Here is a 22,921-nt window from a genome sequence, read left to right as displayed (position 1 = left end):
ATCAATAGATGAGCTTGTTTATTTAACTTGAATTTTCATCGTCATTATCATAATTTTCCTATCCGAACCCAATGGTGCATAGAGCACCGCACTGGTATTCCAATTGCAGTTTATCTTGATCATTTTTGTCACGGGTTGTATCCAAAGAGCTGAAAAATACACAATGGAAAAAAAGTTCAGGTATATTTTAAATAAATTATAGCCGGCTTGCAACAAAAAATATATTTTACAACGACATTAAATAATATTATTAATATAAACCTATTACTCTCAAGCTCCTCCTTCCATCCCCTCTCCTTTTTTTCAACGATTTCTCAGACAACATAAAATATTTTCATAAGCTAATCAGTGCATGTTTGTCCTAATCAGTGCATGTGCTTATTATAATGCATGACGTGTTGGTTTTATATTTTTGTGCAACAACTGTGGTGAAGTTGTATAGTGGGTTTTGCATGTTGGTTTAATTGATGTGCTGACGAAGTGACGGGTACGTCTCGAAACCGATAGACATAAAAAATTGGTGGGTGGTTATATACAAATATTTAATAACATTTAGTACATTAAATAATATTACTCGTTCTTTTGCGGTTGATAAAATTAGTAAAACAGTGTAATCTATATTAAAAAGGTACTCCCTCTATAAATTAATTTGGGAATACAGAGGATAAATGGCTGGAACAGGAAGAAAAAAGACGACGGGTCCAACCGAATACTAGAATACGACTGATCGTCACTGTGTAATTCTGGTAGACACTGGTCTGTCTCAAATGGTGGAGTTGTGCGCAGTAACAACCTATTTTTGTCAAATCCTGGACATTCTTAGAACTAGACTATACCTACTTAAAGCCGACACGGATCAAAAGCCTATTGTTTGTTCTTCTGTAATGTAATATGTAATAACATCGCATATACACAAAATGAGCCGATTATATTCTCCATTGTACAACAATAAATGTGTCGACAGCAAAAATTACAATAAACGAGAAATTTACGAGCCACATTAAAATAAATCCACCGACCGTGAACGATTCTACTTCTTAAATTGGACTGTATACGCCTTGGAATAAATCGCAAATTGCTATTTACTATATAAGAACTACCTCAATCAAATATAAAATGTTCGAATAAGGTTCTCCCATATGATTACTTCTAATAAATAGAACCAAAACACTGGACGAGTGTTTTCGACTCGATGGCTGCTCTCAAGTGAAAATCCTGAATAAGGAAATTTAGAGGAGATAAGTAAGTAAAGTGGTTGGGGCGTTCGTCTATTATTTCTAAGGTCCCAGGTTTGATTCCTGGCAGGGTGTGAAACATTGATCATAAAGATCACTTACACTGCAATATTTCATTATTCTTTAGGTGTAAAACTGATCACCTTACCTTCATGTAACAGATTATATGAAAACTTTTCATTTGATTTATCGATGCGGTGGATAATTTTTAATGAATATGATATTAACCTAGTAAATGCTTATATTTGCAACCACATTCCCTCCTGTAAAATAAAATACATTTACTTTGAGAATAACTGCTTGACATCCATCTACGAGTATACTACTATTTTTTCATTTAATTTTTTTACTGATGTTATGTATTTCCAAAAACCGTCAATATTTTAGTAAATATAGTTTTTTACATTATTATCAATTGAATCTATTGGCCGGGAATTAACCTGCTCATTAAAGTTTACCTATTGAAATACACCTATTTTTTGTAAATACACGCGAGGAATACAAAGCCTACTAGCGTACAGAACGCCCTTTCCTAAAACTGGCTATAGCCTAAACAACTCATCAAATCCTCACATATTATAAAAAAACTACAATAATGAGTTTTTTATTGAAAATAAATTTATATAGAAGTCATTTTATTGGAAGCAAACAATAAAAAAAACTGTCCAAGAGAAATAAGTAAAGATTCATAGTTTTATAATATGTTTTGCAATGTTCTATAATTGAGGGATTATTGAATTACTTTACATGGCATTAATACATTCTCATGGTATAGAGATTTCTTCGTAAGTAAACGCCGTCAAGGAGACGACATGAATGAGGGCATTGTTACGTAATGTAGGATCTTTTTCTTCTCCTCTTTCGTAATATCGAGCGTTATTTTATTAACCAAGAGATATGTTTGATTTTGTAAATGAAGAATCAATTTGCACCTGAAAGAATCCGTGTGTATTGAAAGGAGTCTAAAAGTAAACACAAGCCTATTAGAACCATCTTCCTAATGGAATACTCTTGCGGTAGAAGTGCTACTCGCGAAGAGAGGAAGGGGAAGGTTTTTAATTGATACGAAGTGGTTTTCCTTTAGAACACAGAAATAAATATAATTAAATTGAAGAAAGTCAAGGATTCTCACGTTTTTAGTCTGATTTTAAGTAAGAGTATTGATAATCACAAAGTTGCTTCAGAATAATTAGGATAGTTACCATTCTAAATAACGAGAAGTGAGACTGACTGGAACTCTATGTTTAATGAGTTGCTAGAAGGTCTCAGGGATGCTGAAAGCGTCTCCACTTTTAGAGCAAGATGTTTTTTAGTATATTAGTGATGTGATAAATATTCTTTTATACTGCGTAAATAAATGTGGTATTCTAGAATGTAAATTTTTATTAATTTATAAACTTATTAAAAAGTATAAAAATACATATAACAAAGTGTAAAATGTACATACTTTTATTTTTTCTGGATATTTTTTATGGTGCCATTTTCGTAAAAACCATCTCAAGGGCTCTAGCGGTACGTAGATAAAAAAAAGATTTATAACAATGGTTTGAATACAACGAAAAAGAAATAATTTTAGAAAAAAATAGCTAGCAACTTTTTTTCAAATTACCTGTAAGATTTTGGGTATGTCTAAAAATATTGATATTTGTCGATAAGGCTGGATATTATTGAGGCTAACTAGTTTAATGAGTATAAAAATTGAAAAATCATCTTATGCTTTGCCTGGTAGTTTCCTAATTTAGCCAGATGAATCTCACTCAGGTCGATAAAGGTTTCAGCTATTTTGCTTTATAAAAGTGGAATGCAACGGATTGAATAGTTAAGGAAATTTTGATGTTCAAACATGGGCAAATTGGTTAACGTAACGGTGTGCAAGCGATCACTTAAACCCGCAAACGACAGATCGTAAGCATTGCAAATGCCTTAATTTCCAAATTCCCTTCTCAAAAATGTTGCCCCACTCTGTTACAATAAATGTCAAAAACTACCGAAACTAATAACTAATTAGGTATATAATATATTTAAATTTTAAAATAAAACAAAAAAATTATTAAAATAAAACTCTTTTTTTTAAACGAGATTTATATATCATTCTTGGACTACAAATTACAGCATACATCTGCATTAAATTATTTTTACGGAAAAATATTACTAAACGCTTCAACTGTCGTATAATAAGGGTATTGCTGGTCTGTCTTTTAACTGTATTTTTTTAATGTTACTATATCATTGTCGACTGTTTGTTTCTTTAAATAAATAAATAAATAATGTTGTATAATTGTCGCATCAAGAGGAACGCATCAAATTTAAAAGGCTATAACAACAATTACAAAATTTTGAGTCCAAATAATCAGTATTAATTTTATTTTTTAATACCGACATATTTTATTTATAATAAATAGTGTTATCTATCCGATATTCTATAAAATAAACTTTAAAACAAGTTTTATTCAAAATACGATTAATCATTTAGCTTTAAGAAAAGTACTTCTGTTATTTGTAATAGAGTTTTCAGCGCGCGTTTCAACTATTGTATTCAATAGGACACTTATTCTCCTGAAAGGGAAATAAATTATTAAGAATAGTTACTTTTATTTTAAGTTGTTGACGTCTGTACTATGGCAATGGCCGCGAGCCCCGCTTCTTCTCTCCCCTCACCAAACTAGTCCCCCAAAACCAGAAAGTCCTAACAGCTACTTAAATCTCACGCATAACCTACCTTCTCGACCTACCGTATTCAAATAAGCCCATGTTTTTCCTCGCATCATCAGGAGTCCCGATTCGGTGTCTTGCGTCCTTTTCTCCCCCGAGAATCCACCGTATCGCCTATCTCTATCAGGACCGAGGAAAAAAGAGTGAAAAGACTCGCGACACTTGGTGTCTCCCTCGCACCAAGGAGAATGTTAATAGGGCCTCCTGTTCGCACCTGACAAATGTAGTCGGATTCCTGAAGTATTGTCCGGACCTGTGAAACGGTCATCCCAGTACAAAAGCTTAGAATAAAACGATACTTTTTATTTAGCACATTTCTTTGACGCCGAGTAACTGATAAGTTCTTTTTGAGTAGTGGTCGTGTTTTGTTTTCCGTTTATTGTGTTTCTTGCTGACTTGTAATACGAGCTTGATCTCAAGCTGCTTACGGAAGGTATGATAGGAAGACGCGCGTAAAAGCTCGAATAGACGAACAAATAATACGACGGCACTTCGTTAAAGAGAAAATAATTAAACGACTGCGTGTACTTGTTACTTTTATAATGATATTGCTTTTTGCTTCATTCTATGACAGCTTAATAGACTGCAGGACTAGCTTAAAGCAATCGAATATGAGCCGCTATTTCACGTGGCGGCTTTCGTCATTGCTTTACATCTGGCATTTGTCACGTGAATTATAGGTTCATTTGTATATTTGGAAAATGAATCACTACTTGTCACTGTAATAAATCAATATCGTTTGATACAAACGGACGTTTGATTCGAGCGAGCGTCAACGGCAGTAATTAGTTACGATCATCGTTATTAAAACGATTTCGTCGGTATAAAGATTTTTCCATTTAATAATACAACATGTAGGCTGTGCGTTCATCTGTCATTTATACTATGGCTTTCAGACAAAAATAATAAAATATAAAACACATTTTACATCAACAAAAATATATGTGAGGTCGATCCTTCCATTTTAAACTCAAAAACCCATTTTATTAATTCAGTGATCACACCTAAATCGCCTTTGACAGCACTGGCGCGCCCTTTGATAAATACCTTTTACGGAATAAAAACAAAAAAATTCCTAAATGTCAGCGCCGTGATGATAAAATTATATTCCTTTTCTTTATTAGCCCCTTTGGTCTTCGACACCATCGATTTTAAACGGGTTTCGTGTGTTACCAAGCGTTGATGTCTTTTAGACATTCTCCGTAGTACCAACAAAAATCGAGACTTTCATGAAAAATACATTTTAGTCTCTTAATAGTAGATACATATATTATTTCATTCGGGGAAAAGCTTAAATTTCGCAATTCGTCATTCTAGAAAGGGAATGTTATTAGATACTTGTCGATAGAGGGTACAGGGATAGACGAAAACATTTCAGTTTAAGATGGAGAGACTTTTTTTTTATAACAATTACAATTTTAAATGGGCTCTTGGAAACTTGGTAGTAAAATACTACCTTAAACACTTGCAACTGATTTTTTTTAAGTAGATTTTTACATCAATTTATTTTAATATTTAAATAATAGAAAACAAACGCTTATTAATATCATATATACAACTTTTATTAGTTTTATTTACCATTTACAATCTTCTTCATAAAACATAACACGTTTTTAACTTAAATCGATTTATATTTCCTCACTTTAAACAAATTCAAAGAAAATGCTAGAACCCTAATTAAAAATATTCAATTTAATTTAATCTAACTGTACCTACCTAATATTTTATTTTTTGTACACTTATATTGTAATAATTCTCGTGTTTGAAAGAAGAAAGAAGGGAAGGCTGATCTGGGATTTCTCCGTATGGATTCGCCGGCGAAAGGATTTTTAAGTCCGAGTAAACAAAAACCTTTTTGGTTAATTTTTTTATTATTTCATTATTATTGTAATATATATTTTTTTTATGTGTGGAATGATACAGAGTGGTTTTTTAAAGGTACGCTTTTTTCTCTTTTTTTGACATTTTATGTATTTAGTAATGTATAGAAAACTATAATTTGCCTTAATTTTGGTTTATTTGTAAATATTTTTTTGTTGTTAAAATGGCTGTTGTTTTCTTTTAATAAATAAAATAAAAATGAACAGTTTGAATATTTTGTAATCAATTACAAGTTAATAAATTTTGCATAAGAAATCTTCAACAATGATTTTAATCAGTGTGGTTTTTATAAAAATAAATAGTAACATATAACAAAAATGACAAATCTCTTATGAACGGAAATCAGATTTGATCAAATAAATACACATACTTGAATTAGTCATTTAACAGATTTTAAATAAATAAGCCAAATTTATTTATTTATTCATTCAAAATTACAAAATTAAATATTTATGAACTTATTAAGGCTTTTAGGCTATGCCCGTGTCAAGCCACAATAAATAACAATAAAAATACATGGTAAAATTGAATAGATCAAATTATTATGACATAAAAAAACAATCTAGAAAAAGAGGTAAATGTAATAAATAATCAAATTCCAAAGAATACAACGCAAAAAAGATAATCAGAAATATTTTTTTAAATATAAATTATACAAATTAAGAATCACACATAATCAAATATACAAAATAGTGGTATCAATAAAATCAACAAAATAAAAGTAAAATATAGTAGTATTAAAAAAAATAAAAAATTAGAGTATCATTTAAATGAACAGAAAAAGAATATACATGTACATATATATATATATATATAAAAGCATACTTGAAATGATAATTGAGATATGTATTCTAGAAACTCACAAGAAATAGGAGCAATAAATAATATGCCAAATAATAGTACGTACTAAATTAAAATAAACAAAAATACATAATGAAAAAAAAAACATAAAAATTATCAATATGTATATAAAAGGCAAATAAAAGTAAAAAGTATGGAAGGAAAGCAGATTTGGAAATTTTTGCTAATCTCGAACTTTAAAAAAATTGACAACCTCGTCCCTAATAAAAGAGATTTTTTTTAATAATGGTACCTACATATTATTAACAGATTAATTACATAAAAAAAGAACATCACTCTTTTGCTTTTGGCACGAGTCATTGGTATATGAAATAATTCAGTGTGTTAAACCATATTTAATGTCGAGCCTTTTGGGAATCGAATCCGCCGAACATTGCATTACAAGGCGGGCTGGGCTTATTTGTTTGGTCTTATCAGATTTTTTACCAGAGAGTCACCATCAAGTGAACAACACTAGTCCAGAACACGGTTTAACAGAAGTATTTTATAGCTATTACACAATTTTTGCTACCATTCGTGTTTTATTGTCAAACAATGACAATATCCGACATACGCCCTCTATATAATCTGACAAACCTACGGCCAACGAAAGAGGTAAATTTAATGATTAAAATCGCGGTTACTGAATTATTTATTGTTATTAACTTGTTTATTAACAATAATATTAACATTGCTTTAAGGAACCATTAGGAAGACCCTCTGTATTTAAAATGGTTTTCGGGTATGCTATTCAAAAAAATATTTTATAGCGGAAAATTAGACATACGTATAAAATCGTTAAGCAATAAAAAAATCTTCAGGGTACGAAAGATACCATATCGAGGAAAAAAGACATTGCAAGTGCGTAAATAATGTGATTTGAACATCCCTTGCAATAAAAATAGAACTACTTTACGCCCACGATGAACAGGTAAGCCTGAATCGAACGCAAATAAGATACCTACAAGGCATATGTGTGTAGGCTTAAATATGTCGTTAGTACCTACAAACTATCGTACTCTACCTTGAATAAGTAATCTTAAATCTTGTCTCAGAACAGGAATTCGTACTTACTAGATCCAAAGATTACTAATGAAATGAGATTTTCTTTTTCTATTTAAGATTTTTTTATTTCTTTAATATTAACATATACCAATTCTATCTATGCTGTTAGTGTAAACAATTTTTTAGGTTTGTCCAAACGTCTTTTAACAAAATCTGGATGACACGCTCTAGAGAGTCATCAAGTCTAAGACTTACTGCAGCAGAGAGCGAAAATATTTAAAAAAAAAAGGGTATGAAGAAGTCTTCATCATAAAAGTCAACGAAAGTAAGTGTTGAGGAAATGTAAATGTTCAAACAGGCAGAATGGTGGATGTTACGAAGTGCGTTAAGAGTTCAACAAACCAGCAAGTGACAGATTGTCACGTAATATATACATTTTGTTAAAACAAATGAAAAAAACAATAACAAGATAAAATAAGACACTGTAGAAATCATAGAATTTAGTATAGTCCAGAAAGAGCGTAGAATCTTATTTGAATACATCAAACTGTGTCCAAAAATCCTCTTATTTTGCCCCACTTTTCCCGTGCGCATTCGTGAAGTAAGAAAAAATATAATCATAACACAAATGTAAGGTAAAAAAAAAGCAATTTGTTAATTTCTCTAAAATGTTATTGTGCACTCGGAAACAAAGATTGACACAACAGAGTAGATAAGTAAAGGGTCATTTAATAAGAGTAATTGAATTAGTGAAATTTGAACTTAAAATATAAAACAAATTTTATTTTACATAAAACGGATATTTTTAAATCATTTTAAATAATATTTGATGCTTTAAAGTTAATGCCGGTCAAATGTCCGCAATGGCGTTGTTTAATCCGAGGTCCAATTTTATTATCCAATTAGATACTGTAAAAATCTTAGAAATAAAAAAAAACGATTTAATTGATGCCGTAAATAGGAGATTTAAATTAATGTTACCTAAAAAATAATCATAATAGTTCACTCTGGTCTGATTTAAGAAGCTGTTTTTTATTTAATTGCTATAAAAAGTGTTTTTCTTTTTATTATACAAAAACAAAATTAAATAACCACTAGGTCAGTGCTATAAACATTTTTTTTGCCAAGCAAAGAAGAGTTTAGTTTTCTTAATGGAAAAAATTGAGTTTGTGCATAGTCAAGACCCTCCTGGGTAGGGATTGTATCGAAATTAAAACACACCATACGCCCTCTTTTTCAGACGGTTTGTTCTTTTTACCGAGTATTTGGTCCATAGCAGTCTCGGCAGTAACTGGCTTCTGGGTTCAACAGTTATAGATAATATGCAAATTTGAGAGAACACGCAAGAGACGGGCGCATGCCCGGTGCAATACTTTACCTTCCAGTGAATGCAATGATAATTCATTAAATTTCATTAGCATGAGATTTGTATACGCGAAATGCTATTACTATTTTGGGTTTTGTTCAAAATCAGAGAAAAATTTTATCAATAAAAAAAATAAAGTAAGCAGTATATCAAAAACAGGAACAAGAAAACAGAGGGTTTAAAAATTAAATAAACATAATAGGGTGTATAACATTGTACCTCAATACAAAATAATAATGAAGAAATAAAGTTTTTTTCTTTAATAGAATTATATTGAACATAAAGTATCAAATGGCTTGGAAAAAATTAACCCTTATATACATTTCTTCAATTCGCGCCTCATGTCTGAGGATGGTGATCACGCCCGACTCAGGGCATGACTCGTCTGTGGATAGTCTCCCATCATCAGTGCCTTGATTATAAACGCTATCTTTATCTGTATATATCGAGACGGTATACTTAACTTCTGTACTATCTGTATCTTACCTCTTTATGTTCTACCTACTTGTCATATCGACATCATATGATCGAAACAAGCCAATGGAATGACCGCAAACAATTAGTCCGCGTTCCTTACGTCATAAACATATAAAATAGTTCTTATTTATATTTTAAATAGGCTTCTGTAATAAAAAGTGCTCACTTCAAAGCGGTTATAAACTCCAATAAATTCTAATTCAAGCAAAAAATGCTCGCTTGAACATGAATTTTGGAAACCACCTAGACGGTACGCTTAACGATCGTCTGTATGTATCTACCGATCGACTACAAAAAAAAATACAATAAAAACATATTTTCTTTAGAGTGGTAACTTTTTGACGCATATAATCTGTGTCTGACGCCTAGATACTCTGATTTGTTAATAGGACAGAACCTAGCGACATCTTTTTCACATCTAGGCGTTCGTTTTATTAAAGTGACAGTTACGTCGGAATTTAATTCAACTTCAAAACTTACTTATTTCTCTCTCATATTTTTAATAGGCTTTTAAGAAAAAAAGTGCCAACCTAAAAACGATAAAAAAAAATAATAAATCATTTTTAAAGGAAAAATTGCTCGGTGGAACAAATTTTTTAACACTTTTAATGCGTAGATAAACGTATCGAGGGGTTCTAGACCCGTCGGTATAAAATGATGTACTTACCTTAAAACTTAATGGTGGGGGTATCGGTACTATACCTTTGTAGTCGGTCGGGAGACTTTTATCTTTAACTATGACTTGTTTCTTTAACTATGAATTAATTAACAAGCGATATTGATTGTCCAGCTACTCGCCTGTTACTACATTTGCTAATATTGTTACTTTCGAACAAATTACAAATTACATTTGCATTAGTCGGAGAAATAGTTTTTAAAAGTAAAAGTCTCAATGTGCGTGAGTTCTTGAGTGCGTGTTTATTGAATATTTACAATGATTTTTTTTTATCTTTAAAGCTTGTTATTGACTCGATGGCTACTCTCAATGAAAAATCATGAATAGGAAAATCGAGTGGAGATTAAGGCCGTACCATATCTTAATCATTTTTGCAAAATGAAGGTAATATGATCAGTCTTACGATTCAAGTGCCAGTTCAGGGACTGAAATATTCTAGTGTTAAAACATCTTTTAAAATAAATATTTCATAACGACCCTGTCGGGAATCAAACCCGAGAAGCTTTGCGTGGTAGGCAAACGCGCTGACCATTTGGCCACGAGGCAGACAACCTTGTTTTGTTCAAATCTTTTACATTTCATTTATAAAAAAATCCTCTATACCTACTTGTTAAATACCTCCATAAACTATTAACAATATTTTACACCTATACCTATCATTAAACCGCCGTTAATGTTAGTATATCAGGAAATTTTGAAAATATTTAGGTTAAATTTATTTCAACAGAGAGGGAAAATTTTTTTGAGAAGGGAATATGGAAGTCTAGGCATTTACAGGGCTTATGACCTGTCATTGGCTGGTTTAAGTGGCCACTTTACACACTGTGTAACATTCACCATTCTGCCCAAGTTTGAACATCCACATTTCCTCAACTCTTCCATCTGTTGACTTTTGTGAAGTAAAAGAGCTGAAACCTTTATCACGTGGGTGAGATTCATCCGGCTGAACCAAATCACCTACTAGGCAACGCCTGAAAACAATTTTTCAATTTTTATACTTCTTCTTTTACCAGGTAGTAATTCAACAATGTTTGATTATGTCCAAATGCTTGCAGACTGGCTGGATTTCCTCCCTAGGGAGTTGTTCATATTTAAATTTATTTCAACAGAGAGGGAAAAAATTTTGAGAAGGGAATATGGAAGTCTAGGCATTTACAGGGCTTAACATAAATTTAAATATGAACAACTCCCTAGGGAGGAAATCCAGCCAGTCTGCAAGCATTTGGACATAATCAAACATTGTTGATATTTAGGTTAGTTTAAAACATGTCACATATATTAAAAAATAAATAAAAGTAAGTAGAATTAAATCCAATAAAAGTGTTTTATTTTGGATACCTTACCAAACTTTAATACGGAATTCTACCAATTATCTGAATACACAATAGGATAGATCCTTTCTGAAAAATATTTATTTATTTGGTAAAGTTTATTAATCTTAAAAAACTTCCTAGAGTGTTAAAACCTAATAAATTTACCATGAAGATATATCAGGATTCAGTTTTACTCGATTTGGAAATACCAGGGTGCATATTAATAAATTTTAATTTTTCAATGCGAAACAGTAATACTATGCATTGTTTTTTTGACATTCCATCAATATTGTCTGGTATTGATAATAAATAATTACCTGTGTTACAATTTTTTAAATATTTTTTATAATAAAATTAAGTTACAATAAACAAACACCTTTTTTTATAGCATGGATTGATTTTTATGCAAGGAAACCATCCAGATAAGTCTTTCTGAAGAAAGTTATCAAAATTTTAAGTTTTTTTCTCGCCTCGCGGTGCGATAAGTCTACCTTAGCTTATTTAATATGTTTTTGTGTTGCGTTCGTAGTAAAGAGTAAACCTAATTTTTAACTGTCTCGCACACTATTTACGTCTCACTCTCGATAAAACGGGTATATTTGGGAGCGAGAGAGACAATTTTTATGCATTAAACGCGCGAACAGCTAAGGTTCTTGTACTTCTCCTAGACGCCCGTTAGCGGCGTTAGTAGCTGACCGACTTCCGTTGGGGGCGGTTCTTTTGCCCACACTGAAAGCATGAGTTAATGGTTTTTTTATGTTTTTTTTTCGCAATAAGATTAAAAATATCATCACTTTTGACTTCATCTATAAATAATTGAGGCAATTGCTGATGAGTATTATTTTTTTACGATTTAAAATCTCTCATTTTTTGCATGTGTAGTAACTACACAGCACAGTAACACGAGGATGTTTTTAGGACAGTAAGGGAAAGGTTAACTCACGTCTGACGAAACATCTCCTTTCTCTTCCTTAATCTCTCCTCCTTTCCTGTCCCTCTTTTTTTCGTTTTTTCCATTGAGTTACGGTATTGATTTAAGATAATTTATACACAAATACATTTATTTATATTTCTTTAGCTTTTTCATTTTTATTTTCTATTGAACATGTTTTATAACTTGAATTATGAAAATATTTTTTTTATTCGGTTGAAAGATATTGCTATTTGGTAAAAAGCCAGCATAGCAATATCTTCCAACCAAATTTTTAACTTGATGTACAAAAAGTTAAATAAAAATGTACATATATATTTATAATTCTATGATTTTAGTGTACTTTTTACGGTATTGCATGGAACAAACACGTGTAAAACGGGAGTCCTCTGCGAAAACAGTATTTTACAGGAGAAGACTTCCTTCTCTTAATTAACAAGGAGTACACTTTAAGAATCAAACTCTGTTTCGACTATTGATATCAATAAAATTAATATTCGAAACAAAACTCGATTCTTAAAGTAGATTATAAAAATATTCTCCCGTAAAATATTTCTCTTGTCGGTTACGGTGTTTTGGTGATCATGGCTCTATGTAGTCGAAGAAGATCCTTTCCTCCCAACAGGTTATAAACGCTGTTGTAAATATTCGTGGCAATGCGGCGGCTTCACTTTATGGGATTAATAAAATAATAAAAATTACCATTCAGGTCTCGCTAAATGTCACGCTTCGACAGATTTCTAGGAGAGGGAACTTCGCCACCCGTCCGATGTCTTTATGCTCTGTGAATAGCATATTAATGCACGTTGAGAATAATCGAATAATTAATGAGCGGGGGAGGCGCCCGCTGAAACAAATCGGAACAGGACTGGTAATAAGCAACTGATACTAAACGGAGAGATCTTGTAAAGGACTTATAACCAGAGAATTGCATATAATAAATACAAATATAAATACAATTTATAAATTAAATATATTTTCAATGTTATTATTAGAACACACATAACAATATGTATGATATGTATGCCCTACTTTAAGATTTAAATAAAAATAAATAAAAAATTAACATGACAAAAAGATTTCTTGCGAACCGCATATCAAGAATTTTTATTCAATATCTCGTTTTTTTTATTATTATTTTGAAGGGAATAACCCACTAAGCCTTTATTTTAGAGGCTTGTCAGTTATTACCATAAAGGTTACGGAGGAAAGTTATGAAAAATACACCGCAACACCCAGACCAATTGAACATAGTTATGCAGAAAGCAGCCAGTCCAGAATTTTGAAAAAATGAGATATTGATGTTATCGGGTGCAGGAAGGTCAATTCTATGTTCTGCTAAAAACAGCCAGACCGCTTTTGTACAAAAAACTGCATTAATCACCTTCTGAAAATGTTGTCGATCACAAAAAAAGCATTTTTTAATTTGCAGAAAAAATCCACATCTCTAGAAAAATCTTATGGTTTTTTTAAAAATCATTAAAGCTGGTCAAATACATAATTATATTCTTGTTTGTAATATGAAAAAAAAAACTTATATATTCATTGTTTATCATTTGTTAAAGTCAAAAACATTCCAACGATTGTTTAGATTTGATAATTCACTCATTTCACAAAAGTGCTATTTTCTCAGATTCATTTTTATGTGGCTGGCTGCTTTCTGCATAACTACGTTCAATTGAGACACAATCTTTCATGCATCATCATCATAATTCCCTTTCCGCACCTAATGGTGGATAGGGCACTGCATTGGTACACCAATCTCAGCGTATCTTGATCATTTTTGTTAGAAGAAGGTAAAATGATCAGTCTTACGCTTCAAGTACCAGTCCAGAGACTATGAAATATTGTAGTGTAAAAACACCCTATTAAAATAAATATTTCGAATCAACCATATCGGGAATCAAACCCGAGACCTCTTGCGTGGTAGGCAACGCGCTGACCATTACACCACGAGGCCGATAATTTTTATTTTATCTTTCATGCAACTGGCGGGAATCGAACCCGCGACGCCAGTTTTACAGTTGGCCATTCAACTAACTGGACCACAGCGCCTGTCTTATTTTTATCTGTTACTTGTATCTATTAGTTTTATTATTTTATCTGAAATACTGGTGGTAAATCGTTTCAACGTTTCAAACTTATGTACGTGATGGCTATTTTTCACAAGTTTTAAAATATAAATACATCAAGTTTTTTGATTGAGTAACAATTAAAACTATTTAGTTTTATGAAGAAATATTAACATTGAAAAAAAATGTATTCAGAGTGAAAATGACATCCATAGATAATAAAAAAAAACAAACATTGATCTTGTAATATCTGTATTATCCGGAAGTAAGAATATGATATTTTTTATCGAATATTCTAAGCAAAATAATTACTTTAAATAATCCATCAACTTCTGTGACTGCCACATGAGTCTACGTAGGGATACAAAACTTGATATATATTTTTTTTTCACATAATGAATTTCTATTTTAAAAATGAAGTTATATTTTTATTTCTATAAAGTGTGAAAAACGGATAAACGAGTGTATCTCTACTTGTATTTTTTAATATCTCGTCTTCTGCTTAATGTAACATGACATTACGGCACCGTTTGCGAGTTTTTAAGAGTTACGCAAAAATGGTTTTCAACCAACATACAAGAAATGAAGAAATGACCTTTGTTTGTTGTGTGCATACAGTGCGTTGCAAAATCAATACTTAGCCAGAAAATGATTAAATTGCCCACTCCGTTATTTGATTGACAGTACAAAATAAATCTGTAAATAGTCAGTGTAATTCCTTTTTTCATGTTTTTTCATTTTACTCAAAATAAACAATGATCGTAGAGCAACGCTCATCTAGCCAGACAGACAAAAGCTTAAGGCGTATTTTAGCATATTAGCGCGACTGTCAGCTAAGATGATTCGTTACGATAGCATATACTGGCTCTGCCGTTTCTCTGAATATTTCTTCTTTCTTGTTGGCTGGTGTATATATGGCCAGTAATGGAGAGGTAATTACAACTCATTCTCTATCCCAGGTCATTACAGTTGGCTTAAAGTGATTTTGGATGCCTCTAAAAGGACAGTAGATGTACGAACGTTTTTTTGCTGTTCGTTGTTCCAACTCGCCATGGCTTCTCGGTCATTTAAAATTAGAAATGATAAAATCCTACATACAATTCAATTCAATAAGCACAGCGAAACATTCCAAAGGATATCCTAAATCAACGCTCGGATCGTGGTAGTTTTTCAGTTCGTTAATTCATCTTTCGATTAATTTTGTTCATTTAAAGAGGTGTGAAACACTCCATCATAATGTAGTATTTTAACTTTGTGTACGGGTTCTGGTATTCATTTTACAAGCACTAATTCAATATTTAAAAACGGATTTTAAAGATACGCAATTTTTATTTTTATATAAGAACACAAGTATTGTATTTATTTTCTATTATTGCTTCGAAATATTTGTATTTCAGAAATTCACTACAGATTAGTATTTGAGTAAAATAATGTTTACGGAAAACATAGAATTGTATTTCCTTACTTGTTTTCTGGAATAAAATGTTTTTAATAATATATATATTTTTGTAGATACTTCTTGATAAAACACCATAGTTAATGATTTTAATAAAAACAATGATAAAAATTTAAAAAGTTTTTTTTTTCAGTGTTTAATTTGACCATAAAGCGCTTTCGTCCAAGAAGACGTCTTCAGGACTGGCCATCAAAATAATTTTAAATAAACACTTAAGAATGAGTAGGCTTAACTATCAGCATGGTATCATTTTGAAAACATATTATAATAAGTTTACAATGTTCACAAATTTTCGAACTTAAGTATCACTCGTGTTTTGTTTCAATGATGAATTGAAATGTATTTACTGTACCTTATTGTGGATTTTTTATACTGAAAGCTTTGGTATTTTGCACATGAAAAGCGTGAATAAAATTTCGTAATATGTCGTGCCAGTATTCCCAGGCAGCACGCATGTATCGCGCTTGTACCAAACATGTAAGGACTTCAGACCAGCGAAGTAAGATTATCAGCTCTGGGAGCCACGTTACTTGCCACTGAATTTGTAATGTGCGCGCAAATTGACAAGGCCTGTACAGTTACATCCAGTCGATAGATTCAGACACGCTGATAGAACGTCATCGTTACACCCACAGATTAAGGAACGTCGCTTAAACAAAGCTATGCTGGAAACAACGACCGAAAGAGATGATCAAATGATTAAATGGCTAAACAAACATGTGCATCTGTAATTACGTGCCACTCAAGTAAATACAATAAGAAAAAAATACACGCAGAAAGATAAAAAAACTGCTTGTCTCACTCCACAACAACTCAATATTTACGGTAGAAGTAAAGGATAAATTCAGAATAATATAAAGTACTGATTGGTGGTTTAAATGATAGCAAAATGGTTCTTTTTTGATAAAAATAAAAATAAAAATATTTCAACTCGATTGGACGCGTAGTGCGATATCCAACCAGTCACATTTCAACTCAGGAAACAATAAAGGAAAACATAAATCTTGCAAAAACTCAACATAAATACAATTATAAAATAGATAAATTTTGACAGCAAACGAGGTTTGATGATTATAGAACTAAAAAGTTAAGTGTTGAACTCTAAAATAAAACGTATGTCACTTAAGCGTCCAGCTCAAATGTTGTAACGAATTCCCAGCAATGTTCCACCGGTTCGGCTCATTTCGTATACTTTAAAACATTTGATTTTAATTTCATTATTATTATTCCAATTCGTTTTTCTGTGGAGTGATACATAGTAGCCATACACAAAAATGTTGTTTTAGCATTGTATTCAGTAAGATGAAGAAAACTATAATAATTGGCGTAGTTTATTGGCGAATATTGTATTTTTTTAAATGGCTTGTGTTTTCTTATTAAAATACCATAGACATTTGGTCTTTCTTCCAGCCTTTCACTGAATAGCAAGAGTCTATCCTTGTGAGGAAGTCTAGCAGCTACAAATATCCCACTCCCGTTACAATGGCGGGAAAGCTTGTGTGGGGCTCTTTATTTATTTAGCACACTTTTATATCCCTAACACTACGTTGGTTGTGTTTACACCACAGTTCTGTTAAAAACAAGTTTCAAAACATTTTTATCATCATGAGGCGCGATATGTCTTACTAAGACGCTGTAAAACTAACTAGTTTAAAGATTTATGCATTGTCATTTTCAGATGAAGCCTAAAATTATCATTTAAAGTATGCTTCTCCATCTTTGTCACGATAAATATCAATATTACAAGTACCCGCAGTTCTAGAAATGATTTTGTTACAAGTAACTAACGAATGTTATAAAACTGCTTTAATGTGTATATTATTAAGAGTGGGGAGAAAGAAAACTCGTTAACTCATCCCTCAATTGATTGCTGTTTGCGAAAAACGTGCTTTCTTTGGAGGCTTTTCTGGTCATGCTTGTATACAGCTTAATAATCAATATTCTCATATAACATCAAATTACATCGGTAGGAATCTACCGGAAATATAGAAGGCATTTCTTCGGTCTGTAACGAGAAGTCACATGTAATGACCAACATTAATATAGCAGAATGGCATTTCTCGAAGGCCATGTGAATGTCTGACTAGTTTATCAATTAAAGCTTTCACTACAAATTAAAATAAAATTGAGCGCACGATGCGTTTTTTCGTTAGTTTTAGGAGTCATATTAAAGAAAACTTTCGTTTTTATAGTCACTTTGCTTTTTAATAGAAAACTTAGTAAACGGGACAAAAATATAAGGCAGCCGCTTTAAAGACTTAAATTCGCTACACTTTTTTCTGAAATAGAAAAAAACTGAGAATACTCTGTACATATTGTTAGGCATTTACTACAGTATAAATATTAATACTTTTTAAAAAAAGTAATTTAAAAAAAACTTAGATTAATCTTTAATATAAAGTTTTATACAGTGCGCTGTTGCTTCCAGGTTGACTTCGCTATGCAGTATCGGAATAATGCACCCAGGAGAATGGATTCAGAAAATACGGTGATATCAGTTTAGCATCACGAATTAATTCGCACGCGGAGTGAGAAGGTGAGGTTTCTAAGTGCTCCCTGCCATATCAAAACAATCAGAAAAGTAAAGTGAATAATACAAATGGTCTTCGATGGTTATCGCCGTGTAGCTGTCCGTTAGCACCGCATTACGTGTAGCGACACATTGTCCTGAGACAATGAAAGCTTTCGAGGTAATTTCCATAAACACGGGCTGCGAAATAGTTAAGCCTTATTTCCGCAGTGGCTTTAGCCGACTAGAGAAACGCCGGGTACAGCATATGAATACAGTTAGCGAAATCTCTTATAGGGATGCATGTAACACATCTATGCTTTTTTTAATATTTTTTTTTACACCACAGCAGGTCAAGAGGACTAATAACAGAAGTATTTCAACACAGAACACAGGCTTGAGAAAAATCGGATTTATTTTTTGTGTTCTCACCGGGAATCGAAAACGGAACCTTCCGTGCGTGAGGGTCTTAACAATAATAGGGAGGTCGCCGGCTTGAGATGTTTTTAAAGTTGACGAAAAAAATCAATCCGGAACCCGAAAGTTTAGTAGTTAAGGGAACATTTTTTGCGCTTCTGAGCGACCGAGGCTTTGATACGATGGCAGGAAAGAATATCCGACGAAAGTCACCAAAAATTAATTGAAGTTAGTTTCTTAATAGATATACTGAAACAGAATAGGAAGATATATATTTTATAGTTATTATATAACCCTGAAGAGGGCAACGTGTAGGTGCTGAAACTAGTCAGTTGTGACAATAAAAAAAGTGGATCATAAAAAAGTTATTTTATTTATACCTTTAAGAATAGAAAGATGCGGAAATCGGAGGAGAATGGCTAAAAATAAGAACTGACGGAGTGTTGGTAGAAAAGATCAAATCCTAGGATGTAGGAAGACAAAAATTATAAAATAACAATATTTTTCGTAGTGTTTTCCTTTTTATACCTCTGTTTTATAAGATATCAAGTATCTTAGTTGAACTGAACCCTTTTAAAAATGAACGAGAGTTGATTTCAATATATGTGAGTCAGTTATAAACCTCAACATCTTCACATTTATAAGAACCAATTGAAACGTCGTGTTTATTAAACGGGTGTTGATACTTCAATTATGGATATCTCAATATTTTCGGTGGAGTTGTTGCGTCCCTAGTTTCTCTACGATCAGCGCAATCGTGAAGTTCACGGCGAGAGGTGACAACAGATCGGAGACAACATCTACGGACTCGGAATAATCGGAAATGAAAATAGACAACGGAGCTCTCGTGGCTTGGAAATTATCATATCACCATTGGGAAAACACGACGATCGTTTACATTACCTTCTGCAATACATACAAACACCGATTACTTTGTGACGATATCTGTACTGAAAAAAGTTTTTATTTTATTTTTAATTTACATAAATTCCTTTTCTAACTTTCATATTTTTCTTTTTCTTCCTTTTGGAATTCGTATTATAATTATGCTTTTTTTATCCTCCTCCTTCTGTTTCTGTTCTCTTATTTAAATTTTTCATCTTATTATTTTTCTAACTCGTCTTATTCATCATCCTTTTCTTTAACTGCTTATTTTTCCCAACCGTTCTCCTTCTTATCATCCATCGGTTTGTTTTGGTACACGACTTTTTAAACAAAAGAATAATTATTAATTACGTGATGTTAAAAGATATTTGGACGCTGTAGTTACCAGACCAGGCTGAGGAAAAAAAAAATACCAAAAAAAAATCATCAACAATCCAGTTGAAAATCAAATACTAGTACGGACACCCAATATGTTTATCTTTAATCGCTGTTTTATTAAATTCTAACAAATTCTAAAAATAAATTGGTAAACACGTTATTATTTCCATTTTTATTAAAACAATAATTAAACCATTGTTGTTTAATACGCATAGAAAAATGGGCACAATGTCCATATAAAGCTGCACAAACGTTTTTTATTCCCGTATAATAAACCATGAGAAAATTAAATACGTATTTCTTTTGAGGTTGCATATTAATGAGTATTCTCATTTATTCTCGCAGTTGTATCATTTTCCTCACTCTCTACAATAGCACGATAGCAAGAAAGTTATACAATGCAAATACTCAACATATTACTTCACATGTCGCAGCTATTGTTGTTAATACTAATAATATAATACCGACAAAAAATTGCTTCATTAACTATTACTATTTTGAGAGAATGTAATTGAAACAAAATCATACAGAATGAAATATTTCCGTTTGAAAAAACGCCCCATGAAGTCCTTCAACTATTAATTATGTTTTACAAGTTACAAACGCAAGTCTGTATTTATATTAATATATCCATCTGGAAAACCTTCAAATTTTATAGATTAAAGACCACAATCTCGTTATGCCGTATCAAAAGAGGTAATTATTGGTTAGTAATCTAAGTTCCAGCATTTCGGGTAAGGTAGTAACACTGTAAACTATAACTCTTTTGTAACAGATTTTTAACATTCCATATAAAGAGATTCTCATTCAATGCGATGCCCGACCGTTTGATTGACCAAACCAATTGTAAACATCATTAATCATCGAAGCTAAAGCGTCAAGAAAATTTATAAAAACAAAAGTGCAGCTCCCCATACCGTGTTCACTGAGGCTTTGTTCGTCTCGCACTCGAGGTTCAAATTTATTATTTTTCAAAGGAGTTATGAATAGACGAGGATATGTATAAACTACGAGTTCATTAACTTCCAAACAAAAAACTGAAATGTTCGATGATAGAACTGACGCAGAAAAACACATTTATCTTACGCTTTAAAAGCGATGAATGATATTTGAATTCACAACATTCCCGTATTCACCAAGATCAGTGATGATTTCAGAGAGATATATTGCTTTTAAGATATTTAGTCGATAATTAATTTTAGCAGTTAAAAACGTTAGGTACCGATTCAATCAAACTCAAATTAAATCTAAGTGTACATAACAGTAAAGAAAAAGAAGTACATTAGTAATTAGTTTTAAGTACTGGAAAACGTTCTACGCTAGATTACGTCAAATGTAGGCCACCGATTATAATTTTGACATTCGATGCACATGATTTTAGCGAATGGAAATTTCTCATTTAAATTAAGTAGCTACAGAGGTCGTGGGCCAATCTAATAACTGCGCGTCACGAAGCTTCGATATAAATTAATTTCTTTATTAACAACGTAGATAGTGTGAAGTTTGAGAGAAGAGAATAACTATTCGTTTTAATCACAACTTGACAGAATGATTGCTTCTTACGTGCGAGCTACATTTCTACTGATTAGTAGGTATTGCGGAAGAATGATTGATTAATAACTTGGCATTATAAACAATAAAGAGAGTTGTCCTCGACAACTTCCTTTGTCTCTGTTTTAAACTCTCGTGTCATACATTTTTTTTGACTTTTACCTTCTAAAGTTGTAAAAAGGTAATCAATGTAACGGTAAACATATTATAGTTATTAGAATCAGAATCATTACAATATGCGCAGAGAAAGGAACATGGTCTACTTTTCGAACGTAAAACACTAAGTGAAAAATAATTAACAGAAAGATCCACTGTAATCGAATATTAGGAGCGATGACTAGACAAATTCGTTACGATATCGTTCTTTATCAACTACTGCTGAAAAACGCTGAAAGTTTTATGCTTGTGCAAAAATCAGTAAGATTCCAGTTTTTTTCAATTAACTTTCGAATAAATTGTCTAAGAAATTAATCATATCGAATTCACAATTTATTCATATAGTTTTTGATCTATCTCGCTTTCACCGCTGATGAAGTATTAGCAATAAGTGACGATGAAGGCCGTTGAAAGGAGAATATTGCATTAATAAATTTAGATTTTGATCAACAGATAAGGGTATAGCTCATTTTAATTATGTTTCAAAAATAACATACACCTATGATAATCGTGGTACTCATTCGATGTAGGTAGGTACATCAAAAATAAATCAAACTGAAACATACTTAAAAGTATTTTACATTTGTAGTTAAAAAGAAGCAGTTGTTTTAAATGCGTTTTTTTTTAAAGCAAAAAATATTGTTCGGTGCATAAAAAATCGAGTACTGGGGGATCAGTCACCAGAAGTCAAAATCTGCTATTTATAAAATCTTCTAAAAGCAACTTTATTTTTATGTCCAGAATGTGTAGATTAGTCAATTCATCACACGACTTGGAATTTTTTGGGATATATCTTCCGGCTTTTCGTAGATCTCTTCGCGACTAAACAGTGTGGGATGAAGTTGGATTGGCATGGTTTAGCTCAAAGTTTTTGGTCTTTCGTTTTTTTTATTTAGTGTATACTATTATTGTTTTGCCCTTGTTTGTCTTTGCTAAATAGTTTTATGTTCTTTTTGTTCAGTTTCTTGCATTCATGTTTCTTCATGTAACTGTTGTAATTGGCTTAGGCCTTGTATATAATAAATAAATACATAAAGGATTCGTTTTTACGAGGTATCCTA

The 22,921-nt window shown here is 31.8% G+C and overlaps 1 protein-coding gene and 1 long non-coding RNA gene across 2 annotated transcripts in view; one reads left to right on the top strand and one right to left on the bottom strand.

Moving 5' to 3' along the window:
* ds (dachsous cadherin-related 1) overlaps nt 1–22,921 on the bottom strand; it is a 452,538-nt gene that overhangs the window by 367,179 nt on the left and 62,438 nt on the right. The window lies entirely within an intron of this gene.
* On the top strand, nt 10,276–11,577 carry LOC148282889 (uncharacterized). Its single transcript, XR_015822002.1, has 2 exons — nt 10,276–10,900; nt 11,446–11,577. It is a non-coding gene; the product is annotated as an uncharacterized LOC148282889 (long non-coding RNA).

The sequence above is a fragment of the Micrasema longulum genome, unplaced genomic scaffold (assembly GCF_059751315.1).
Source record: "Micrasema longulum isolate JH-2025_06_02 unplaced genomic scaffold, ASM5975131v1 h1tg000280l, whole genome shotgun sequence".
NCBI classification, from domain to species: Eukaryota; Metazoa; Arthropoda; class Insecta; order Trichoptera; family Brachycentridae; genus Micrasema; species Micrasema longulum.
Note: the sequence above shows the minus strand (reverse complement) of the source record. Positions and strands in the feature narration are given on the sequence as shown.